The sequence below is a fragment of the Hetaerina americana genome, unplaced genomic scaffold (assembly GCF_022747635.1).
Source record: "Hetaerina americana unplaced genomic scaffold, ioHetAmer1.1.p SCAF_12, whole genome shotgun sequence".
NCBI lineage: Eukaryota > Metazoa > Arthropoda > Insecta > Odonata > Calopterygidae > Hetaerina > Hetaerina americana.
In genome coordinates this window covers 11,716,413-11,739,064 of record NW_027286292.1, presented here as the reverse complement: position 1 = coordinate 11,739,064, position 22,652 = coordinate 11,716,413, and the positions used below count along the sequence as shown (strand labels likewise).

The 22,652-nt window shown below is 39.5% G+C and overlaps 1 protein-coding gene across 4 annotated transcripts in view; it reads left to right on the top strand.

Moving 5' to 3' along the window:
• Window positions 1-4,340: 4,340 nt before the first annotated feature.
• The window catches only part of LOC139685865 (uncharacterized), a 48,267-nt gene continuing 29,955 nt past the window's right edge, over window positions 4,341-22,652 (top strand). For all 4 annotated transcript variants that reach the window (XM_071582983.1, XM_071582981.1, XM_071582982.1 and 1 more), the window contains exon 1: window positions 4,341-4,619. The gene's annotated coding sequence lies outside the window, so the exon portion shown is untranslated. The remainder of the gene's footprint in view (window positions 4,620-22,652) is intronic.

Genomic DNA, 22,652 nt, shown 5'->3' with positions numbered 1-22,652 from the left:
AACCTTCAAAGCTTCTGACAATCGTCGGGAAATTTGTGCTCTGTACGGGCCAAATGTGGTGAGTGACAACATTTGTGCGCCAGTGCTGTCGTTCATTTAAGAGTGAACACAATGTCCATGATGATGACAGAAGTGGCCGCCCGTCTGTGGTAAACAAAAAACTGCATGTGAAAATTTATGAAAAGGTTCGTGAAAACCGGTGTTTTACGTCATCTGAAATCTTCTGAAAGTTTTCCATAGATTTCTACGACTCTGTTGCGTGGAAGGACAGAAAAGTTAGGCTACTACATGTTTTGTGCTCGTCTCGACGAGGAGCTTCAAAATGCCGTCATCGGTTGGCTACGATCTCAGGCGGCAGAATTTTAGCCTGAAAGAATTTGAAAACTAGTTCAGAGATATGACAAATGTTTAAATCTGTTTTGCGAATATGTATAAAAATAGTAAAAATATGTAGATTTGAAACAAAAATAAAATAATTTTCTGTATTTATTCCAGTGTATTTTTATAGCATAACAAAGGCTACTTTTTGGACAACCCTCATACAATTAAGTTTCACTGATGGCAAATTTCCCAGCCATTTAAAAAATGCTCTGGCATTGCCATATCCAAAAACGGCTAGAGAACCAAGGTTCTAAATTACAAACCCTTCTTGTTACTTTCCAATTTTTCCAAATCCTTTAAAAAACTAGTTAAAAAAGGCAATTAATATTATAACAATTTTGAACGGTGACCGTGTATGAAGTTCTGTCAGTTTGAACTTACGCATGGAAAAGGAACAGAATCCGCTTTGGTTATCCATTTATCAAAAACATATGAAGTAGGAAACTTAAACGCTCGCAAGGTGGAATTGAAAACGGTTCGATACCCTGGATCATCAAATAAAATTGGATAAACTACTACAAGTGGGAATCCGTGAAATTCCATTAAAATTGAGTAAAAGCTATTTTTTATGATGCCATTGTCTAATTTCAATTAATTGATATACAAAATGAGTAATTCCATGACTCATTTTGTACATAAATGAATTGAAATATGAAAATTCTCCCGGTTCGGTTCGATGGGACGAATGGAATCTCTCTTGTTGACTGATAGATGACTTGAGCAATCATTTATTGGCTTTGGTGATGATTTATAATTTTATATGAAGTAAGTAAGTGGAAAGTGATTTAGACAACATTCAAGATGATCTGAGCTTCTTAAGAACGATTTGCGAACCACGGCCCGGGGTGAAGCAAAAAGCAAGTAAATACAGTCTGTCCAAAAAATAAGTAGAATTAATTTGGAAAAACTTTGTTGCAGATCAAAGTACGAATGACTAGAACTCTTCAAAACAGCACTCTTGGGCATCAACACGCCGTTGTCAGCTCTTCCACGCTTCTGGTACGCTTTCTGGAAGACGTCGACGGGAATCTCGTTCAGGCTCCTCGTCACGGCCTCTTTGACATAATCCAGTGATCCAAAATGGTACTCAAAGGGTTGTACTTGGGTCGTACTCAAAAGGCCCATGTCTCATCACCAGTAGCCACCTATTCTAAAAAATTCGGATCACTTTCACAGTGGTCCAAGAGACCCAAGGCAAGAATGTCATACAAGCAGTCTTCCGTCCGCACCATGGGGACCATCTTGGCACACCTTTCTCATGGCTAGACCTTCTGTAAGAATGCAATGCACTGTGGTTTTCTGAATATTGTACTCTGCTAACATCTTGACACTTGGGGGTCAATCAGAATTGAGCATGTGTCTCACTTTTGCTCATTTTTATCACACTGTGTTGTTGATGGGTGTCGAGGGCATTCCTCATCATCAACCTCCCATGACCATGGTTAACTTGAACATGGTCTCCGAACCCGATTTCCCGAGTTTAACACAAAATTTTATCGGATTTCATTGCTCCATGAAAAGTGGCATCGTGGATTTGTGACGCGACCCTCGAACAGGAGTTCAGTCTAGCAGTGATCCGTAGACTGTAACGGCCCGCAAACAACTGGCGTGGGTCATTTTGCTTTCCTAAGGCCTCTCGCCATTTTCCCGCCACAAATCGTCACACTCTAGTCGTCCGCTTAGCCAGGAAAAATCGTTTAACTCACTTATATGGACAAAACCTATGTACTCTTTTTTACTAATTTTCATTTTTTAGTTTATATAAAAGTGGTAATTCGGATATGTTTAGATTTTTTAGGAAAATTAGGGCTAACGTAAGCTTTAAAATCGGAGGGAAAAGACAAACGTATGTGAAGCCGTTTACCTGTATGGGAACGGTTTTGGACCAAGATGGTCAAAGTCCGCTACGAAGAAGGAGGCATACGAAGAAGTATAGCGTTGGGCAAAGAAGTTTTCACAGGGAGGAAATTGATGACAGGGACGTTGACTGATGGTTTTAAGGAATTACTGGTGGAAACTTTGGCATGGAATGAAGTGTTGCACAGTCCGGAAAGTTGGTATTTGAAGGGAGACGTCTTGATTTGGAGGCTATTGAAATGTGGGCTTGAAGAAAGATGGAAAAGGTGCAATGGATAGAAAGAAAAACAAAGGAGGGAGTGCTAGGCATGGTGGTGTAGGAGAGGGGAAATATCTGGAGACCTCCAAAGGAAGCAGAAAAAATAGATGCGGAGCATTTTGAATGACTTGTGGTAGAGATAGAATAGGCATGTGGGACGAAATGAAGAGAGGACGGTAGTGTCCGAAATTAAAGAGGGGCTTATTGTAGTATTGAGTTGTTTAAGAGAAAAGGCAAGGGAATGCATTGATCTACCATTGTGTAAGCTCTGCTCATCTAAAATCGACCTTAACTGGTAAAATAACAAAAAGCTATTTTAGGTGGTATCATTCCACGAATTATAAAAAATGCATGTGGTTGTTTAAGCATTGAGAGTTAGTAATATGCAGTACCTATTTGCAAGTAAAATTATACTTGCAATAGGTACTTCATACATCTTGAAATAGCATTGTAATACTGCTCAGTTGTTTCATCTTTAAGAAACTTTTTAAATCAAAATTCGACTTCATTCGCAACCGGTGACTCTTATCTATCAAGGAAGTAATATATTATATATTTGTTCAGACAATGTTAAGTTACGGGCTTAGTTCTTTGAAAAGGACATATAAACTCTTCGTCAACTTAAAAAAATACATATGTACCTTCATATCCATTATTATTCAATTAAGTTTGGGCCATTCAAGCCATATGTATATGTAGGTAAAATAAATTGAAACCATTGCCACTATTGTCAGATTACTTCATGCGTCTGACGCTCAGCGCTACTTGCACTTTCCCTGTTCCGAGAAGATTATGGCTAGTGTTGAAAGTTTCAAGTAAAAGTAAAGTCGCCGACTCTAATTGAAATATTATAGAGTATGACTGTTTCGTTAATGGGTAATTTGCTGAGAAACTTCACTGCGGCTCATTGTGTCATACCGGAGACACGAATTCTGAGTAACCCAAACTATGCAAATTCCGGGCCGTTCCATTTTTTGGGAGTCACATTGGTGCAAGGTTTCGAATGGTATAATTTGGTTTCGTGACAAGATGTTTTGCTCTCTTCTCCAAATTCTTTCGCACAATTCAAGATTATCCATCCACATTATTGCATTTCACGCAAAAAAATTTCTTGCTAAAATTCCAGTGAAGGAAAAGAAATATTTTTGAGCATAATATTTTGCTACTTCGATTTCCCTAAAATTAAATTATAATTTTTGTTAGTTGCCTATTTTAACTACCGATGTTCCCAAATAATAATATAACCTAAAAACTCTAATAATGTGAACATGATAATTGAATCGACCGCGGTAGATCTGTTGGAAACATTTAAAAGCCGAGAAGCCCAAAGGCATCAAATCCACCCCTGCCTTTGTTGTCGTGTTTGTCTTAGAAAGAGTTACGTAGGTTAGATACTGCATTTAGACTTCGGCTGGTGCGATAAGGTTAAGAAAATATTCACATCCATCTGTGTACTATTTTTATGAAACTTGTCGATGTGATGTAACATTTTCACATTATCGCACTAAGCCGCATTTCAAGGCTGAATTATAATATAAATTTTACTGACCTCACGTAGAGAGCGGCAACGGTGGGAGCTGTCGAAGCCCCTGACCCAAGCTATCCCCCCCTCAAAATATATGCAATTGAAATGACGGCAATCCGTCTCCTAGTATTTTCACTTGGCTAAGACCGCTTCGCTTGGCGACGAAGATCAGCGGGGTGCGGGGCGAGGGGAGGGGGAAGTTTTCAACAGCGGCACGGCAGAGAGGGCGGGGGTGAGGCGGGCTAGAGACCTCCGGATAACGAGGAGTGCATTGCGCATCGCGCGTCGCCTTCAGTCTCCGACCAGCGATCCCGACGATCGGCCCGGCGGTGGCAAGGGAGCCGCTCCCACAGGCGTCGACCCCGCGACGGCATATCCCTGAACTCCGACTGGGGCATATCTCGGAGGCAGGAAGCTCCGTATCTGAAGTACAAGTGGGGGAGACGCTCTCGAAGCACTATCCAGCGAACTGCCAATCGGCGGATAAAAAGACCTCAGGCGCTTCCGGAAGGGCGCTCACCTAGGTCTTTCAATCACCGACCACCCACAACGCCGGCGTCTCGAATCCACTCTTGGTCAAAAGAGGCAGCCAACAAGGTTAGATGATTTTATTTCAAACCATTTGTGAGCGTGTATTTGATAGCGCATAGGCAATTGTGATTTGAGTATCGTGGAATTCCGATCCATCCTCGCGGAATGTAGTGGCGACCCTGGAGCACCACCCGTAAGGGATACTGATTCTAGGAAAGGGACACGGATCACCCACATCACGTATGAACCTTGGGATAGTTTCAGGCTCGACAGTAAACCTTGGGACCCTCGTGAAATCCGTTGCTTCCATTACGTGTTACCATAATTATTCTCTCTGTGTATTGTGCTTCATCAAGTCATCGAATTCTAAACTCGAGTAAATTTAACTTTTTCGGGTTCTTAGGTTCGATTTGTAACGTTTAACCAGGACTTAAATCTATCCGAGGCGGTATATATGTGACTTAGTTCATCAGGATGGTGGAATCTACCAATATAATTTGGTGCCAAAATAATTCTCCGCCTCTTGTGCTTCGTCCTTCGTGCCAGGAACGACCGAATACTTGATCTGTCTATGGGGTCTATGTCTTATTACATTCCGGTGGTCAAATCTACCGATGCCATTTGATGCAATGATGATTCTCTTTGTATGTTACGCAATTTTTTCCTTATGCTGCGTTTCGCCGAATTTTTCAAATGCAAATATTCGAATCAATTAAATTTTTTTGGTCTCGTGGTGTCGATTTTGTCATAATTGTTTATGGCGCAACGGAAAAATGAGTATTTATTTTCATATTTTACGGTGTTTATCTCTCTGTATGTTTTTTGCAATTCTCTCAGTGAGTTGTGGATCTTCTAATTATCAAATTCAAATTGCCATATTTTAATTTTTTCGGGCTTTTGGGTTGGTTTCTGTTATGTTTGCGAAATGTGTGAGATAGAAGGAGTCTCTGTCAGTGACGGTGTATATCTCTCTTATTTAATCCCGGTGGTGGAATCAGCTATGTAACATGATGCCATAATAATTCTCCCAATGCTTTGGGATTTTTATTAGTACATTGCCGTTCACGAAATATTAAAATGCAAATACTCGAGTTAATTTAATTTTTTCGTGATCTTGGGTTCGATTTGATTATTCTGGCATATCGTTCGAGGAAAGGTCGAGCACGTTAACTTATCTGTGACGGTGTCAGACTTATTTCATCATGGTGGTGGAATCTACTAATTTTATTTGGTGAAATAATGATTCTCTCAGCGTATTACGTGACACTAATTTATCATATTCAAATTGAAAACCTTAAACACTGCATTCAGCTCGAAGGTCGGTTTGGTAGGTAATGGTAGAGTTCACCCAGTACTAAGCCCGACAGCGTGTGCAATCCACACATCAGAGTAGGGAACTAGTTCCTTTCCCTGTACTGGTTATGGTTTTCCAGGAAGATCGGGTACTCGAAAAATTACACAGCTCTGGTTTAGCTAAGGGTGCCCGGGAATCGAACCGATCCCTCCGGCCAGTAGTCCAACTCCCTCCCCTGGACTACCACATTCGAGTAAATTTTCGGGCTAATGCGTTCGATTTTTTCATGCTCACGTATTTTGCTACGGAATAACGAGGGTATACATATTTCCGTCTGTTTCGCTGCCAACCTCTCCTATTTTATTCCGACGGTGGATTAAAATAATATAATTTTGTGCCGTAATGATTCTCTCTGGGTGTTGTATAATTCCCACCGTGTATTGTGCTACACCAAGCTGTCAAATGTAAATAATGGAGTTAATTTAATTTTTTTCGGGCTCTAGGGTTCGATTTTGTTATGATTGTGGATCGCGCGACAGAAGTAAGAGTAGTTAGTTATCTCGGTTGGTTACGGTGCCTGTCTCTTTCATTTTCGATGGTGGAATACACCAATATAATATAATGCCATTATAATCATCCCCGAGCGCTGGACTTCACCAATTTATCAAGTGCTAATACTAGAGTTATTTCATTTTTGAGGACTTTTGTGCTCGATTTTCTTGTGTTTGCATAAAGAGCGAGGAAAGATCGAGTACTTAAATCTGTGACGGTGTCTATCTCTGGAATATATACTAGTGGTCTAATCTGCCATTACGATTTTGTAGTATAATATTCTCTCAGAGTTGTGTTCGTTACCAAATCATTAAATGTTCAAATTATTAGGTAATTTTTCAGTTTTTAATACCGATTTTCATAGACATTTTGCTGCAAGGGGATCGGAAATAATAATATTGTTTAGGTAAAGCAAACAAATTGTTGAAAAATATTCCTGATTATTTTTTTTCCATTGAGCGTACATTGAGAGACATTTTATGGCAATCACTCATTACATTTCTTTGAAAATTCCTCTGCTAGCCGGATTCACCTCAAGCAAATATTTATTCATTGATCCACCATTAATTCCACGAGGCATGCGTTTCAATACTAGTGCCTAGTTTTTCCGATTTTGACCAGAAAACATGAGTACGAGGGTACTTAGATCCCTCCAAGCATTTTAAAAATGTTGGCAAATCATTTAATCTCTTCAACAAATCGAGTTTGAATTTTCACCGTATGCTCTTATTTTGAATTTTAAATAGATAAAATATATTCAGGAATCTAGAACCCTTCCGTTTCCTCTGTTTTGGAGAACAAAACAGTCTCAAATGTTTGCATAGTCATTTAAAAAACAAATAACAAAAAATAGGATGGGGATCATCAATGAAATAGCTTCATCTTGTTTTAACTGAGCTGGGAAACAATTATGTACGCTAAACAAAGCTTTTGTTTAACATATTTAGTGTATTAAAAATTGATGCACTTGATTTCCTTCTTCTTGTATGCATAAAAGCTGTATTAATTTTGCATAAAATTATATTTAACTAAGGCAATGGGGCACACCTCCTACATATTTTTGTGTGCCCGGCGTTGAACAAATTGGGAATGATTTACAACAACTACCCTTTGGTAGGCTGCGAGATGAACATAGGCTAGGCCAGCAGAGGGATTCACTGTAAGTGCCGGGGTGGAAACTAGGAATATGCGTGTGTGCGAGGACAATATAGCCGATTGGGGACATAGGATATTGTCTTTAACGCTTCAAATTTCTTAATCTATGAAAATGTCAAATTTTGAAATTCAAAACTGCTATCATCATCTTCGATTGTCTACCTGCCTGCGGTAGTCCCGAAAAGTTATTCTGCATTACATTTCTCTTGGGCTTACTCCTTGTTTCCCCATAGTATTCCTTTTATCGGATCTTCATACTTCCTACCTGCCTTTATTCGGGGTCTTGGGTTCGTTTCTGTTATGTTTGTGTTCTATGTGAGTTAGAAGGTGTACTTATCTCTCTGTGACGGTGCCCTTCTCTTTTACCATATCCCGGTGTTCGATTCTACCGATATAATTTTGTCCCATTATAATTCTCTCCGTATTGTAAGAAAAATCATATACCTTGCACCTTCCTAAAATTTTGTCTTGCCTGGTGTCTTCGACAATCAAGTGGGTTCCAGCCTTAATCCAATTTGAATGTTAGTTGCATGAATGGTGTCCGTTCTCCCCCCTTCCAAACCCCCATTTGGTGGATCGCGGGATGCTATGATTTGAGTGGCGTAGAATTAGAATTACTGGTTACCTAACACTGCTAGACGTCTTTGCTTGTTTTGGAGGCATTTTTTTGATTTAGATGCAACACTTTTCGCGACGGTAGCGGCTACGTATTTATTTTTCCAATTTGAACCCGTGACCATTGGAAAGTCTGTTATAAGAAAACAATAACTTTATTTAGTGAATGCCAAGCTAGAGTCTGCGCTTAATGTGAGTACAGCGTCTATTTTACTTTACCTTTCTTAAAATTATGATAAACCTAATTGTTGCGGGCTATTATGACTAAAGGAGTTTAAACCCTCCCTCATAGGAATCGAAATACACTAATTGGTCAATGCAAAAACCTTACCAAGTGGCGGATTGAATATTTGGCGTCCTTGTGAATTGATTTGTACATTACTTTCACGCTAATTAAACAGGCATTCAATGCTTATAAAAAGTAGCGAACTATTATCCTCGCAGCCTATAATTAGGTAAACTCTACGCTAGACTGACGGGGTCAACTTATATTCACTTATTCAGACTCTATAAGAAGTTCTGAAATACAATCATATGAACATGACGATTACGCTCACAACAATGTTGCTGCAGCTTTGAACGCCCTTGTTATAATGTCTAGAATCCACGGAATGCCTTACGCAGAAGGCGAAGAAAGATTGCTTTGTAGCTCCTAGCTACCAACAGACATTCAGAGGAGTAGGCATCTGAAACAGCATTACAATAATATAAACTTATGATTGGTTAGATATCTTTGCGATGGAAGCTGAGTGAAGGAAAACCTCAATGTGTAATGTGTTTAATGCACAGGCATGACATAGGTCATTGTGGCAGTGCACGCTAGCGGTTCTTCTCAATCGGCACTGAAAGATCTAATTAAAAGGTCTGTTCAAAAAGTATCACGACTCTTGTGTTTTCTCAAAAATTATTTATTTATTGATGAATATTTATTTTGTCCCCCTCAAAGTTATCCCCATCAGATATTGTATACACTTGTGCCAACGTTTTTTCAATCCTTGAAGCACTTCAAAAAATCATTTTTTGTGATCTTGTTCAGCTCCTCCCTCGATGCAGTCTTTATCTCGTCAATCGTAGCGTAGCGTTGTCTTGTCATGGGGCCTCTTCAGTTTCGGGAATAAGAAAAAGTCAATGGGGGTCAGATCTGGGGAATACGGTAGCTGTGGCATCACTAGTGTGTTGTTTTTAGCCAAACATTCGCACACAAGTAACGATAAGTGAGTAGGGGCATTGTTATGGTGCAAAAGCCAATTTCTGTTCTTCCACAAATCCGGGCGTTTGTGGCGGATTGCTTCGCGCAATTTGCGCATAACTTGCAGTTAATATTCCTTATTTACCGTTCTACCCTGAGGCAAGAACTCATGATGCACCTAGCCCCTGCAATCGAAGAAAACTGCAAGCAGAATTTCACATTCGACCGAACTTGGCGCATTTTTTTTCGGTCTTGGCTCGTGCTACAGCTTCCATTGGGATGATTGGAGTTTTCCATATTTTCCATATTCCACCACAAACCGATGATTCGTCACCAGTTATGACCCTCTGGAGCAAATTTGGGTCGTCGCAGACTGAGTCCAACACCTCATAAGCAATGCTTTCATAGAGTTGCGGTTTTGGTCGAAATTGAGCAATTTTGGTACGAATTCCGCGGCGACCCATGTCATGCCAAATTAATTGGTAAAAATCGAGTGGCACGAGCCAGTCGATATGTTTAGGTCCTCAGCAACTTCTCTAGCGGTGCTTCGACGATTGGCCAATACCATTTCCTTCACTTCATCAATGTCTTCGTCTGTTGTTGACGTCCGGCACGCTCTTCGTCGTTCACATCTTCTCGGCCCTCGGAGAACATTTTGTACCACCGATAAACGTTGCCTCGGTCCAAGGTAGCTTCTCCATATGCCACAGTCAACATTCGGAATGGGTCCGTACACTTAATTTCGTTTTTCACACAAAATTTGATACAGATTCTTTGGCCCATTTTTTGGGCCAGGCAAAAATCGAAGACAAGCTGAAACACGTCCCAGCAAAACAGCTGTCAACAATTGACTGAACATTTAAAATGGCCGAACTTTCCGGCATAAGTGAGAGACATAAATATCAACATAACGCCAAAAAAAATCGAAAATCAAAAGTACGTAACCTGCGAAAATTCAAATTTCGCGATACCTTTTTAACAGACCTTGTATGTTGGGTCTCCTTTGCTCCGAGGCTGTTGTCTACGGGTTATACATACACATGTTTTACCTTATCAGGAAAATAATAACTCCGGTGTGGGAGCTTATCCAAGGAATTCCTTTGAAATGCTCTTGTATATGAGTGTGAACTTCGAGAAAAGACGGCATCATTAACGTGCAATACAGTTTTCTTGGAAAAACTAATAAATGCCATTGGCTAGTTAAGACTAACTTTTTCGCCTGGGGAAAGACTTGTATTTTTTCAACTTGATGCCGATGCTAACAGGATAAAACCATGAACATAGTAATCAACCCGAATGTCGGTTCGGTTAGTGATGGCGATAGCATAAAATAAAAGTTAATTATAAAAAATGAAGCCTCATTTATTATTTCAGCGATACTGATTGATGTTCAGAAGTGAATGAATTACTTTCTTCTAGGAATTAAATCAATTTAAGGAATATCTACGTTTCATGAAGTAAGGAAATAAAATAAGAGGGTCATCCGGAAAGTAGTACCCGTTCGTGCCGCATGAAGTGCTGACGACGCGAGTAGCCGCTGGACGAGGTCAGATAGCTTCAGTGGCTTGTCTGCCTTCTCTGAGCCAAGTTGCGTGACGCTAGCATTGCCTGTGTTGTTTCTGTGATTGTTTACAATGTTTAAAAAAATTGAGAACGCCGCCAGTTGTGAAGTGAGGGCAGTGATTAAATTCCTCAATGCAAGAAACGTTCGCCCATGTGATATTCATCGCCAATTAAAGGAGGTGTATGGAGACAATGTAATGGACGAGTCGTCTGTTCGGCGGTGGTGTCGCAACTTCAACATGGGGAGGGGGAACACACACGACGATGAGCGTTCGGGGAGACCGTCTGTCATTACAGACCAACTGGTGAGCTCAGTTGACGAATTCGTGAGGAACGATCGGCGCGTCACAATTGATGACATCTGTGAGCATTTTCCCAATGTTTCTCGAACAATTGTTCATGAAATTGTTAAACACCATCTGCATTATGCAAAAATTTGTGCAAGATGGGTCCCTCGCGTATCTCAATGAGCTGGCGGCGAAGGACTATGCAACAGGAATACAGAAACTTGTCACACGTTATGACAAATGCCTTAATTTGCTTGGAGATTATGTTGAGAAGTAGTTTAAAGTATCCTCTTTCAAATAAAATTTTTTATGTTTGTTAATATTTACTTTTGTGTCTTTATTTCACGAACGGGTACTACTTTCCGGATGACCCTCGTATAAACCTATTCCCACCATAGAGTCAGATTGCAGCACCCTAAGTATTTTGTTATAGATAACAGTCGTTATAGAACAAAGGGGTCCGAAGTTTAACGTCCCATCTGACGGACAGCATACCCACTTGAAGTTAAAACGCAGGGAGAAGTGCTCTCCACAAATCTCCTCAAGAAGGGCTATCAATGAAAACCATCAGCCGTCTCTAGGATTAGAACTCGGGCCTTCTGAGTGGGAAGCCAGTACATTGCCATCTCACTATCCCGATCCATATCTTCGTTCCAGACTTCTTTGGCCAATGTTATTCCTCTCCTAGAATCCCTCCCCACCATTACATAGACCATTTTTCCTTCTAAATACTGTCCAAAACAAGTGAAGGGTCCTTATTACGCTCCTTTATCAACCAATACTGATTTTCGCCTTGGTATTTGTTTGCAATATTATGTACCACCATATTATGTGCCAATTTTATGTACATGTATGAATGCACCACCATATAATGTATACTACTACTTCTGTAGGTGATTCTCAGAACCTTTTCTGAGTATGAATCCAACCCATGGTCCGGCACTCCTCTCATATTGACGCTGTATTCTTTTTCATGGTAGGGATTCAAACTGCCCTATTTAAGTCTTCTGGAAAGATTCCGTCCTAATAAATTTTACTTAATAGTTAAAAAAAATCCTTCCATTTACCCTAAGCTCTTTAGTAATACTGTGAGGATATAATCTCTACCAAGTGCTTTATTTTTCTTCAGCCCTTGGTGCTTTTTCTATCTCGATATTCAGTACTCCTGAATCCAAGCTATCGCCTTCCGAATCGAATTTCGTTTCTATGTGAAACAAGTTAGAAAAATTCATTCTAATCCTAATACCGTTGTCATAAAATTCCTCTATTCACTCATTTCACCTTTTTCGACTCTCTTTTGGTCCCATTAAGAACCTTAATGTCTTACATCCTACGGGCGGCATTGGCTATGCGCGCATACTGATAATTCTTCCTATCCTACCTACTTATAAAGCTCTTCCTCTACATATAATCACTGAAATATTTCCATATCATGCAATCCCTTTTTACAACACGGTCTCTTGGGCCATTTAGTTATGAACCAAGTTCATTACTTAGTTCCCTGCACATTTTTCACATCTCCCTGTTAACGTTCATCTATTTACTACGTGACATATTTCTTTATGCTAATTTCAGGGTCCGTACAATAAGTATCGGGACTGGCTCCAAAAACCAAAATTTATTGCAGTTATCATTACAATTACTTAATAATCTTCAAAATACATTCCTCCTGCATCGATACACTTAGTTCGTAGCGCGTCTGCCACTCGTCAAAAGCCCGTTGGAAGTCGGTTTTCGGAATACTGTTGAGAGCCTTTGTCGTCGCCGATTGAAACGCCTTGATGGAGTCGAACCGATATCCTTTGAGCTCCTTTTGAGCTATCCTTTGAGGTAATAAGATTGTCGAGAAAATTTTCATCTTCCTGGGCGCAGTCCAAAATTTCTTTGCGAAATTTCCACCCGCAACAGTTTTTGTTCCTCGCTCAAGACTTTCGGCACCAGTTTCGCGCACACTTTTCTCATCGCAGGATCCTCTGTTACAATGGTGTGGACGCTTCCGACTGAAAGGCGGGTCTCCTCAGTGACACGGGTGATGGTTAAACGCCTGTCAGAGTCCAAAACGTTTTTCACTTTGGCCACTTGAGCATCGGTTCCAGCGGTCGTCGGGTGTCCGACGCGGTGCTCGTCTTCGACGAGCTCCCGGCCTTCCTTAAACATTTTCTGCCACTCAAAAACTCTTGTGCGGCTTAAGGCATAATCTCCATAAGCCTTTTTAATGAGTTCAAGGGTCTCCGACGCGGATTTCCCGAGTTTAACGCAAAACTTCACAGCGTAGCGTTGCTCGGCGGTGCGCTCCATGCTGGCGCGACGGCACCACAAACAATCACACGTCACAGAAGTCCACCTTCTGTCTCAACGTATGCCCGGAGGCGACTGAACTAAAGTGCGCCTGAGTTGTGGGGGACGCCTCTACCGAGCTGAGTGGTCGGACCCCCATCCACCGGGACGTTGAGATCATGGAGGATCGCCGACTGAAAGTGCGAGAAATCGCTGAAGCTGTAGGGAGTCATCTGAACGGGCATATCACATTTTTACAGTGGAATTGGACATGATAAAATTATCTGCTAGATGTGTGCCGCGACTCTTGACGCAGGATCACAAACTCATCAGAATGGAAATATCCAAACAACGTCTGACCGGCGTTAAGAGCAACCAACAAGGCTCTCTGCGCCGGTTTGTGACCGCCGATGAAACTTGGGTACCCCAGAGACAAATCAGCAGTCTAAGCAGCGGAAACATATTGATTCATCACCACCAAAAGAAGTAAAGGCCGGAGAAAAGCAAAGCAATTCGGTCGGCCGGAAAGGCGATGGCTCCAGTTTTCTGGGAATCGAAAGGGATTCTGCTGATAGATTTTCTTCCCACCTGTCGAACAATTACCGGACAATACTACTCTAGTTAGAGTAACCTTCTGGACCAACTACAGCAAAAGATATAGGAAAAAAGGTCAGGTTTGGCAAGGAAGAAGGTCGTATTTCATCAAGACAATGCACGCCCATACACAAGTGTCGTTGCCATGACAAACATAAGTGAACTAATATAATGAAAGGAGAAACTTTGTAATTCCACATAGATTTATTCGACGGACGTGAGACAACGAATTATATCAAGTGAACTAATATTCAAATTGTTGCCCCAACCGCCTTATTCACCTGATTTGGCTCCATCAGATTTCCATTTCTTCCCCTCAAGCTCAAAATTTTCCTCGGTGGACGGATATACTCTTCAAACACAGAAATAACTGCCGAATTATAAGGGTATTTTGAGTGGTCTGAAGGAATTTAATTTTCGAGATCGAATCAAGACATTGGAACATCGCTGGGTCAAGTGCATTAGGGTACAGAGAGACTACATTGAAAAATAAAAAAGTTTCATTGAGGTAAGTCGTTTAGTTCAATTCTATTACGAGAACTTTTCAAATTACCCTCGTATTTCTAAGTGTTAGAAATACATCAAAAAAATGTTATGCAATTTCGATTCGTTGTTTCAAAAGCTACAAGTTCATTTACTTCTTTCTGATGACGCGCTTTGAAAATAAAAATTTAAGTATATAGGCAAGTGGAAACTCTAAACTGTTTAAAATATATAATCTAAAATTTTATTTAATCAAGAATACGCTAATTGCACTCTATTTTCATATTTCACGTGATAATGTGGTCGCCAAAATACCATCTCATCGTTTTTGGTATCCATCGATGTATCTTCAATGAAATTATAGGAAACAGTTAAGTTTCAGTGAATGGTACAAATTATTGTACATTTGACACTAACTTACAAAATTTTCCCCAAAAAATCTATTTTTTATTTCTCATTTCAAGTCGCAACATTTTTGGGTCTAGATGCAAAACATCGTCTACTCTTGCAGACTTTGACAAGTAACGGCATTTCTACAAGGCCTGTCTCAAAGTAGTGTTACTTATTTTTTCCTGGATAAACGGACGAAAGGACGGCCGTTTCTCTGGCCGAGTTCGAGGGAGGGGAGTCACAGGAAAGGCTAGAGGCCGGTGGTAGTTGGCTCCCAGTCTTTGCGGAGTGGGGATCGTTCGTTTGCGAAACCTTTAGAACGTGACCTCGTTACGCTCCGCCATGAACCGATTATTGGAGTAGCGCTTCGCCATCAAATTTGGCGTGAAAATGGGCAAAACCGGTAAAGAGACTAATGGCATGCTCAAGGTAGCTTTTAGTCATAGCGCTATGGGTAGATCGGGCGTTTTTGAGTGGCGCAAGTTGTTCCGGGAGGACAGAGAATATGTTGAAGACGCTGAACGTTCAGACCCCCTTCGACCCCAAAAAGTGACGAAAATCTTGCAAAAGTGAAGGCTTTGTTGGACAGGGATCGCAGATTCAGTGTTCGCATGGTTTCTGATGAACTTGGCATCCTTACAATTGATGTGCATCGACTCGTGACCGAAAACATGGGAATGAGGAAGATGTGTGTGAAGTTGGTTCCGCGAGTGATCTCGGACGAACAAAAGGAAACTCGCACGGTGATCTGACAAGAGCTTCTTGACCATAAGAGTGAGGGTCCAAATTTTTTAGAATATGCCCCATTAGACTTTTTCCTCTTCCCTCGCCTCAAATCCGTGCTGAAAGGACGTCACCCCGGCTCGGTGGGGCCATTTTAACTGGCCGGGACGAGGGAGCTTAGCAGCATTCTGGGCGACGCCTTCCAGAAGGCGTATGAGGCGTGGAAAACGCTCCGGGAACGGTGCTACTTCGAAGACTGAGTGAATGTATTAATTCTGGAAGTATAAATTTTTTAATCGACTCAGTCCTACTACTTTTGGAACAGACCTTGCACAATACTTTATTATCTCAATTTTATTTGCCAAATCTTGAACAGGTTCACACTGTTACTAGCTTTGGATCACCTTGACTAAGCAAATTTTCATTACCGTCCAAGTGGATACTAATTTCGCTAAAATATTCTAAAATGTAGTGTAATAATTGAGCTTGAGAGCGGTAAAGTTTTGTCCTGAAAGTTCTGATCAGTAAAATTGTAAAACAAACTAATTAGCATTGGCACTCGGATGAACATTTTTTGTTTAAATTTACCGCCTTCTTGAATTTCTGGTTTCGAAATGGAAAATTATTGGGAGCCATAGAATTCGGCACAACAAAGAAATGCCAGTAGCTGCTGAGTGCCATTCTTTTGTGGAAAACATTCAAATGAAGTCTATAAGTGTACTTCAACTGCCATCAATCGGTCGTGGCGTTGGTCCATTACTTCATTGGAAGGAAAATAGCAAAATAATTCCACTCTTCATAATGCATTGCTTTCATCCCTGCATTTCTGATACTCTGAATTTCAATGACTCCGTAAAAAGGAAATGTAATGTTAAAACTAAGTTTTAAACATATTTCTAAAACGTTTATGCATTATATTAGCAAATGAGTACCTATTTAACTTACATTTTTCATCATAGTAAAATCTGCAACTTAATTTTATTCAACTTAAGTCTTAAAATTCTTTTCAGATTTTCAATTTAGTTTATAATATTATGTATTTTTATTGCTTAATTTTCAACTTATTTTAGGTTCTAACCGTATTTTCTAGCTTTTCAAAATATCAGTTAATGTGACTGATAATGTTATTTGAATAAATAAGAAAATAAAAATTGTGCTTATAATAATTTTAACTAATAACTGAACATTCACCTAAGAGGGCATAAATATTTAGTTTTATTCGATTCGGATTCTACTTATGGCTGCCTATTCAATTTTTGATTCAATTTGAAATAGAATTATTGATTCACAGGTCCCTATTCCTAACCTGCTAAAACTCTTGAATTTTAAATTGAATTTCGTCGTAATGAATGAATTGTTCCAATTATCGTAAACCTACGGGAAGCTGAATTAATTCATGACACTATTCTTAAATATAATTGTAATCAAAAGGAACTCTGGCTGGTACTTTTCTGTTTCCACAGGTACTATCTCTTCGTAGCTACCTCCGTGACTGTCTTTGAACCAGGGTTAGGTGAACGCTATCTCCCAAAAAAACTTGATTACTTTCTTTCGGCAGTCAGTTTTTATTCCTAAACACCACTCCCCTACATGCCACTCTTCTCTCCCTTCGCCTACCACTGCGTTTCAATCCCCATCACCATTAGATGTTCCCTACCCGTCGCGTTAACAATTATTCTTCTAATTCATCTGGCACACTATCTATTTTATTACCGCCCATATTTGTGTCATAGAAAAATAAACTGAAATGATTTTCTGTTGTCTACCTCAGTAGTGTTGAAATCTTGACTCCATGACTTAAATTGCTCTCACTGGTATGAGACATCTTTGCAGCCATCTCACTGAGGAACAGCGTATAGAGTGGATTACCTTTCGCCTGGCTCCTAACCTTCGACCTCTCTGCCATGAGTGACTCTAAAAGAAGCAATTATCTTTGCCCCTGCTATTGGAGCTCTAGGGGTTATCTGATCGTGCCAGCTATTTCACCACGTCAAGGTTCAATGAGAGCAAAAGATCGTAAGTCGTTTATTTTTTTCCCGAATAGAAATAAATGCATCGGGTAAAAACATCCTAGCCTTTTGAAGGAAAATTTGACTCTGAGAAAGTTATGTTTTTATTTGAAACTACCTTTTCAACACAATAACGTCTTTGATATTTGTGTTCGGGAAGCGGAATTGTCAATAACCTGCAAATTCATCTCCTTTTGGAAAACTTGCGATGCCTAAGGAGATTTACTTCTTAAAATATGTGCAAGTAATATTTCGGCCAAATACTAGATAATAGTTTTCAATACTTTCCGAGACATACTATATTCTTATATTTTGGGGATCGCTCCCCGTTCCGATGACTCGTACCGAACGCCAACATATCGTCGTCTCGCAAAATTCTGGCTTCTCTGCTCATAAAAGAGGGACGAATTCAAGGAAAATATTTAGCAACTTTACCACGGTAGTTGTGAATTTCTTACATAATAAATCCTATCCTTAAAGGCCAGAGTCCATTCAATATATTTGAAACCCTAGTACGTTGAAATCGACGCATAACTTATTGCTAAGTTAAATGAAGGGATAATATGGAAAATAAACCCTACATTGAATGCTAATGAAAATTATTTTTGGTCTCCTCTTTCTTGCCGAAAATCCTAGACCCCGACCAGCATTGTAATTTGTATTTTCAATTTATTCTATTTTCAACAAGATTAAAAGTCTAATCAAAATGCAAAATAGTGACGTCTGCTTATGTGATAAGAATCAGAGATTCAGAATATAAATTTTAGAAAAGGACAGTGCACTAACCCATTTCCTGTCTAAGTTGCATATTTCAGGTTCATATTCGCGAACACGAACGGAATCTCAGTGAATGGTAGAGTGAGAAGGAGGAAACATATTAAGGCGTGTGTGGATAATTCTTGTATTTTTTATGTCATCTCCCGCTATTCTATACAAGTTTTTTGGCGATTTTCCGTTGAGAAACAATGGATTTGACCTAGCTCCTGTGAGGTCGAAATGCGGTCACCTAGGAAGGTTAGGTGCACACAATAGCGCAGAAAGGGTTTTTGATTGTTGCACTGCTTTGATTAGAAGGGGAATTGCAGATAACAATAGGTTTTTGTGACAGTCGGGACACTTTAAGTGAAAATAGATAGGTAAGGATGGATATTTTCTAGAAAGGATTAATTACATCTTCCAAAAAATATGAGAAGTTATTTCCATTTCTCACGCACACACACGTAAGCACACACTATGTTCTGATACCTCGCCCAGCTAATATTTATTCTAATTTTGACGGACAGATGAATTAATCCTTGCCTTGCCCTTGAAGCATAAAGCATCAATCTATCAATATTCAGCAAATTCTTAATAAGCTTCGCCAATAGTTTCTATCCAAATTGTTCACTGATATCAATAAAATTATATAATAATAATTTTCTGAACATCAATTTCCTCCCTCCCCCACTGCACTGCCAATACACCGGCGAATGATTGGAGGCAAGCAGGCGTGACTGATTGACAGAAAATTTTGCGAGGCGTCTTGAGAATGTCTACTTTATTCAATTCGCCACCGTAATTCTATGGTATAATCCGAAATTTTGAATTATCTTAATAATTATTCGGAGGCTAAGCGAAAAATCATACTGCGCATAGGGAACTAATCACGATTAAGAGTGTGGAATTAAGATATATATTTATCTTGAATCAACTTTAAGTGAGAGAGTTACGTAGCCCAGAAGGGGACAAACTTCCCATACCTCCGACGGCTTAAGTATTGAACGTAATCCACCTTAACTAATATTTCCAATAATTGCGCATTTCATCCAATCGGCGTGTAAAGCAGTTTATCGACCGGATAGATATTCCACGGAATATTCTACCACCTCTGTCATCAACCGGTAAAACGGTTTATCTGTGGAGATGTATCGTTGTAACGGGGATACTCTCATAGTGTTACCAAGTGGATTTCGTGCAAATCCAACATATTGATGCTAAGACACAATAAAATAGCGCAAGTGAAATATCTCGTTACACGACTCATTATATATTTGGAAATTTCTGTTAGAAGTTGCAATAAGTTGGTCAAACTGCGTTTTGCACCCCCCTCATCTGGTGGAGAAAATAATGCGGCCCCGGGTGTAGATACTGGGTCCTGTCTTCTGGCACCACAAGTTTTTGTCGGAAGGCAAGGGATTCTAAACGGTAGGCTCTTTCCTGCCGCAAGAGCGATGAACAAAAGTTATCGAGTTAAATTACGAAGCTGACTATGCGCTGTTAGCATCCTTTCGCTCGGAGGAATTGTCAAATACGGCCGAAGCACTCACTTTTGGTTGCGACAGCGACGAAATATCCATAATTTCATTCACTACTATCACGGTTCAATAATCTAAGGATAGGTGTGTTGCAGATCTCCAAACTATCCCCTGCCTATCTCTTCATTCTCTCATAATTCCTAAGCGTCGACATTTTCCATCACTGACTTCTCGTAGTTCACCGCGGGCCTTCTTCTGTAATTCTTCCCATCCATGGTTCCTTTAATTACAATCATGGCCTGCAGTAAGCTGTCGTTCCTCAGGATATACTAAATCCTACCCTCTCGGTTACCTCTTCTTTCAAAGTGTCTTTCTTCACGTACCACTTCATTTGTTACTCTGCCTACCAATTTATTTTCATCATTCTTTCATAGCACTATATTTAAATCGCATCTCATCTTCTTTTATCTGCTGGTCCTATTGGCCTTCCGTTGAAGATTAGACTCCGTGCATAAAACGTGGATTAATCTTCATACACAATTTTTAATGAGCCACTTATTCAATTATTACTGCTATCCGTTCCGTAGTTTCTTTTCCAATTAGGAAGATTTCTCTTCTGATTACTATATATATATACTATGCCCCTCTTGCTTCTTACATCACAAGTGACCATGTTGCAAAAATACCAAAACTCTCCAACGTGTTTAAATGTGCATGCAAATAAATCTCCATGGTTTCATTTGCATTGTATTTTTCTTGTTTCTACAGCAGACCTTGGTATTATTCATGGTTTGGTTTCAAACCTTGGTTTTATTCGTGTTCCACTTTACTTTTACTCTTACGCATCGCAGGCTAGTACCTTCTCCGGTGTTCTTCGTTCATTACAATTCCGAGGCCTTCAAAGCTTTTTATGTTGACTCGCCTTCTAAACATTGTACCATAATTTCCTTTTTTCGTGTGTTCCTGCCACTTTCATTGAACATGTTAACTATCCTTTTAATAACAGATTTAAGATCGGGACGATAATGAGCAACCCTGCCCTATTTATTTCTTTATTTTAATTTTATCTCTCTGTTCACCTCTATGCAGATCGTGTAAAATAAGGCTAAATTTTCTAAATTTTACTTGATCACCTTTTTTTGCTTTTGGGTCACTTTCATTCTCCTAAGCTCATCATTATTCCTCCTCTAGTACGCATATAACATACCTGTTGTATAACTATGCCAGAAACTTATTTTCTGGATTGTCATATTTATTATAAATATTTGTTTTATTTGATGGATTAGTCTGAGGACTGAGAGCACATCATCCATCATTTATGGTGCTCTCAGTGCTCGTGAATCCTTCACTGCAGCATGAAATTCAGGTTTGAGTAAGTAGTATTCTCTCTCATTGTATCAACAAGAGGACCCTCTTCTTCCAGTATTCCGTGATACATTTCTTTTGCGTCATAAAGATTCTTCAAATACTCTTTCCATCGTTCGCTTTATCTTTATCTTCAATAAGAACTTCCCCATTGCTATTCGCGATGGCATTAACCTTTGCTCTGCGTTCATTAAAGTGGTGTCTCACGGTTCTGTGAGCTGCTTCATCTTTTCTTTGGGTGAGATTATGCTGCACTTAAACCAGGTTCTTCATCCGTTTACTAGTCACTGAATTTTCTCGCTTTTCGGCTGATTTAACATTTTGAACCTTTTTTAAAACATTTTAGCTATTCCTCAGTCCTTGAATTTGTCAATTTTTCTCTCTCTACTATTATATTCATAACATTGCCTGTGATGATTTATCTGTTTTCCATGGTTTCCTTTTCTTAGGTATCTTTTGATCTTCGGTTTGTTCGTGGTCTCCCAAAAATTCGGTCTTCATCTTTACTAACTTTTTTCAGTCAATGTTATTTTCTCATTCTTTACCATTTCTCTTTTAATTTACCAATGAAATTCCATTTTTTAGGTTCAGTGTACTTCAGTCTGTGGAAATTTTATTTGTTCTGTTCAAGGTCACATTATTTACTAATCACCTTTGATAATCATTTCAATTTCCTATAACTTCTTCTCTGATTTAATATTCACGTTCTTACATTTCCTCTAGAGTAATACATGGTTTCTTAATTACTATCCTTTTATCGTTCTCTTTGCTGTATTTACAACGATTTCATTGATTTTCATATGAAATTGTTTGAGCCAATGCTTAGCGAAATATTCCCAACGTGCAGATAAATACAAAAACTTAAATTTCACATTTTTTTCCACTATCAAGACCGTGATTACAAACTGTTGAATTCTCAGGTGGCTGCACATTTTATTCTAGCGCATATACGCTGGATGGATGTGGAATGCCATTTGTCTTTAATCTTAAAAGTGATCATTCATAAATTATTATTATTAGTTTATTATTATTATTTTGTCATAATTGTAATTTATTTTTATCGTCATCATCATCTTTATTATTAGAATTCTTATTATCATTATTATTATAGATTCTCTACCAACTAAGGCAGGTTTTGGAAGGGCACAGCCTATACAACGGTACGAACACAACTACATTACACTGTTCTTCAATCCTGCCAACATTCCTTAAGCATTCTGTATCCCTTCCTTTTATTCTATAAAATAATCGGAAATCACATCCTAACCTATTTCATATTAATCTTTACGATATCCTGCCCTCCCCCAATTTCCCTCTACCTCCATATTTTACGAGCCCCTGTAGTACATGTACACTGACAGTACCAGGA